At 44.1% G+C, this 4,477-nt stretch overlaps 1 long non-coding RNA gene across 1 annotated transcript; it reads right to left on the bottom strand.

Moving 5' to 3' along the window:
* Window positions 1-2,239: 2,239 nt before the first annotated feature.
* On the bottom strand, window positions 2,240-3,445 carry LOC125500078. Its single transcript, XR_007277262.1, has 3 exons — window positions 2,912-3,445; window positions 2,467-2,598; window positions 2,240-2,350 (listed from the first exon to the last, which is right to left on the bottom strand). It is a non-coding gene; the product is annotated as an uncharacterized LOC125500078 (long non-coding RNA).
* Window positions 3,446-4,477: the final 1,032 nt, after the last annotated feature.

Below are 4,477 nucleotides of genomic sequence, written 5' to 3'. Positions count from 1 at the left end.
GATCGTAACACCGGACGTGATTATAAACATCGACGTCCGTAGACGAATTCATCGTGGGTATATAGAGTGCGTGCGGAGTTATGTTTCTTTCGAAGTACTTGATCAATTAGCGAGGGTATTTAATTGGCCGCGCGGGCGTTGATGAACGGAGGGCCGCGCCTTCCTCTTATTCTTTCATTCTTTCATTCTTTCGTACTTTCATTCCGTATCGTTCTTTCACCCTCGCGCTCGGCTACTCCGCAGACTGCCAGCCGTATAAACTGACTGTGAAAGCGAACGCGTGACGTGAGATGAGATACCGGCTATACCATACATTATTGCGACTCACAAAGTCTTACGAACTGCTAATGACGTCTCGAAGAAGATACGCGCAACCCGTTCAGATACAATTCATTCAATCACCGTCCTTCGGGAACACATCTCACAAGCCGGTATGCAATTTGCGAAACTCAATGAGAATAAATACCCGTTAAATATTACATCTATAGCGTTTCAGTTCGTTCCGATAACGACTCCGATGTATACCTGATACCTACCTAGTTTCATCTCTCGTCTCTTATTTTATTATCTTATTTTCGTTTTTCCATTTGATTTTTTTTTTTGAATTTATTTTGGAATCGGAGTTAGCTGACCCGCTCCACGTGACCTGCGATGTCTCATCTTTCGGAAGCATATTTCAAAGGGCTTCGTTATTATATTCGGCGGGAGAAGACGAGAAAGAGACAGAGAAAGAGATGGCACGTGAGTGTATAATTTCCCTCTGGCCTGACCAATTTGTTCGTTTAAAGTGATATACTGCACGTGCGGCTCGGTGCCGACGTAAATCCAGCTATAGCGCATCTCGTCTGGCAACAAACGTGCCACGGGACATAGCGTTATTCATAATTAGCAGGGGATCGAGTTAATTACGGATCCTTAGCCATTATACTAATAAACCGCGCCCCCGAATAAATACAGGTTATAAGCCATGGGGGCAACTAGCAGCAGCGCCAGCCCCGAGAGACAGACGGGCGAATAAACGGACGAATGGACGAATTATGGACGATTCGAGGAACGGCAGACATATATATATATATATTTATTATAGCTGCGGAATTCGTCGAGTCTGGGGAACGCATTATGTTTGGAAATTCCTACATCGGATGAAAATTAAACCTCGTCGTCATCGCCGGGCCTACGTTGTATTCCTTAGCGTGTTTCACAGCTATTATTTGATTAATTAGTACCGACAATCACTGCGTCTTGTCCAGAGTTCAATGCACGCTGATTTGCTCACGTAATTATTTTGCGCATGATTGCCAGCCCCGCGACCGACCTCGTCGCTGTACAATATATACATCTCCCTAAAGGTTCTGGTCGAACCTCCGATTTGCTAGTAAAGAGTGAGGCGTTTGAAGTAACCCGGCCGATTTGTTCGAAAACTTCTTCTGAACTGCGAGCTAACAAAACTGTCGGTTACGTGTAATTATTTTTAATTTGCAAATTGTTTAGTTGGCCGGAAACGGAGAATAGAATTGAAAAAACAGAATAAATAAATAAATAAATTTAGTGAATGGATGAAAACAATTTTAGTGAGCGGGTATTGAAAGTCGCGGCTCAATTAAAGCGTCAGAGATCGTTACGAACGGGATTATCCGACGGGTATCTCACCGGGCTGAGGATATAACCGTGAAAACGGAGTGGAATCTTCGATTCCTGATAGGCAACAAAAAATCTGAACCCAAATCGATGGGTATCTCGACGCGTTTTTACCGAGCTCTAACGAGGTACCGATTCTTAGGCATCCTTTCGACAAATTTATAGCAATTCGGTCGATGGGCCCCGACCATAATTTACGATCGATCGCCGAGGGGTTGCAGCGCTCCCGATGTATATATATGTATAAGCGGTGCGCACCGCGCTTGAGAGTTTGAAATTCGGGTGCTTCGTTTTCAAACTAACAAGGGTATAAAAGTCAAAGGCCTAATTTATTTAAACCATTCCAGCAACCTCCGTTTAATGAGTTAATCTTGGAATCTAGAGGTTTGACTTTCGGGCGCGATGCCGATGGAATAACCATTCACCTTTTACGTCTCTTACTCACATTGTGTCTGCAAGTTCGATCTTAAAAAACCGAATACTTTTATTTACAACGAGCATAAAGTCGGCTCCCTTTTCGCCGTTACCTTATAACCTTCGTATGTAATAAATTTTCATTTTTATTTATTACATAACTGCGAAAAAGCTTTTCGTAATTACCTTTACACCTTGGTAGCCGGTTGTCGGTATAATGCCTTCGGGACGGTAAACGCCTTAGCTCGCTTTCGGTCAGATTTGTTACAGTACTTTTACACCGGCTTACTTTAAATGCCTATAACGATAAAAGAACAAAAATTAAAACAACGGAATAAAGTTATACGTATATTTAGTGTAATATCTCACATTATACTTATCAATATTTACAGCTATGAATTTCAATCTGCTTACACAATACGTATTATTCATCTCCACATTGCCCGTTACAACCGGCGACTCGTACGATTTTATGTAATTTCTCTCCGATGACGCTATCCCGATTCCTTTCAGCTCTCCGCCCTCGAGCTGTACGCCTTTGGGTCTCTGAAAAAGATCTTATAAAGTATAAGCTTCTGTAACGCAGCAGGTTCGTCATTACTTGGTCGAACGCTACGGCGCGGTAGTCTTGTGCGGGGCGAGGTATATCGACAATCCGAACCCTTTGAAATCAAGTACAGAGTCGTGCGAGGTGACCGTCCGGTCCAATTTAAATCGCTATCACCGAAACTATTCGGCTAAGAAATTGATAAAGTTCTTTGACAAGAATCGCTGAGATTTAACCGACCGAAAACCCGTAGTTTTTGATATTAGTCAGCAGCGTCCCGAGCGGGAACCCTCGTCCCGTAAGATTACTTACCCAAAGCGAGCTGTGTGTTGCTCACATTTTGAACCGCACTCAGAGTCCCATCTGCCATTCCGCAAATGCCGAGGACGCGGCGAAGACAAAGTTAAAGAAGTCCGAGTAGAGGAGACTGCGCGGACACCAACTATCCCCGAACAAATCCTTTTGAACAAAGCGCTGCCCTAAGGCGACAGAAACCGAGCTAGCTCTCCACTACCCGTGGCTCATTGTCGGGTCAACGACGAAGACGCGTGCCTTCGCGAGTAAACCCTCGAAACTCGAAACTACTTTCGACCGGTGCAGGTCTAATCACTCCAGGATTCCTCGAATTAGTATTGCTTATTATCATGGATCCGCACGCGTCCAGCTGGCAAACTGGCGTAACAGTTGAGATACGTGGAAGAAAAATTATCCATAACTTTGAAACGAATTCAACTGGGATGTGGTTTTTGCAGTCGTTGCCCGGAGCGCAATGTACGTAGCAATGACCTGAAGGTAAGAATTACAGTGTACGTATACCTGTGTTCGCGTGTGCGAGTTTATTTGTTACGTGCGTATATGACGAAGGTCTTAACCACACTGATCCAAATGTTGGGGGCAAATAATGCTCGGCGCAAAACCAGTTTACCGTAATTTTCCCATTATCTAAATAACAGCGAACACCGGCTCGGGCGAAAGGTGTAATTGGTCCCGAGCGACGGTGAATAACATCAACCTCCGTCATACGTCATACGTGGCTCATATCGCTGGAAAACGGCGAATGTAGCGTGCGACGTCATCATTTTGTGACCGTCATACGCGTGCGATGGGCGTTACATGGGTCCGTGCATTCCTGTCTTCGACCATTTGACAAAAACGTCATACGGGTATCACGTTACATAGAAGCGTGTGTAATAATCGTATTATCACGTACACGTGACTTCCATAAATATGGAAATGTGTGTAATGGTGAATATATTTGAAGAGATTAGCATCGAGGCAGATGCTCAGGAAAGAGATTTGTTGTAGCTGCAACACCATGACCCTTTCAGCGGAGATCAAAAAGTTCCCACAACGAGATAGAAGTCCTTCGGGAAAGTAGTGTGTCAAAATGAGAAAGCTGAGTATTAATTTGGGTCAAGGGTCGGAAGGTACCTCCCAAAAACGTTGAAACGTATCGTGCGGGGAGGCACACGCGTTAGTTACACACGCACGCGGTGCTTAGTTCTGAATAAATATTCTCCTTATTATGGTGCCCGGTTGTAATAGCCGTTAAATGTTCATTTGACCGATTATAAGTTTAGATCCCCAGAGGTGAGAGAGTTTGCCCTGCACACCACGCCGGCTAATTTTTTTTCGGTTATCTAAGCCTCTCGGTCACGCCGCGTTAGAAGTTGAATTTTTTCAAGATATCCGTCACAAGACATACCTAATATCACATAAATCCAACGTAATTTCCCAGGAGATACGGCGCATTATGTGTAACTAAGCGACTCGCGAGGATATTTTGGTAATTGAATTTTGTGAGTCAAGGTCGTGACCGTGTGTGGATCGTGAAACGAGTCGAATTCGATTTGTGTCATTCGATGAATTTGATACCGT

This window comes from Athalia rosae, chromosome 1, assembly GCF_917208135.1.
Source record: "Athalia rosae chromosome 1, iyAthRosa1.1, whole genome shotgun sequence".
NCBI lineage: Eukaryota > Metazoa > Arthropoda > Insecta > Hymenoptera > Athaliidae > Athalia > Athalia rosae.
Note: the sequence above shows the minus strand (reverse complement) of the source record. Positions and strands in the feature narration are given on the sequence as shown.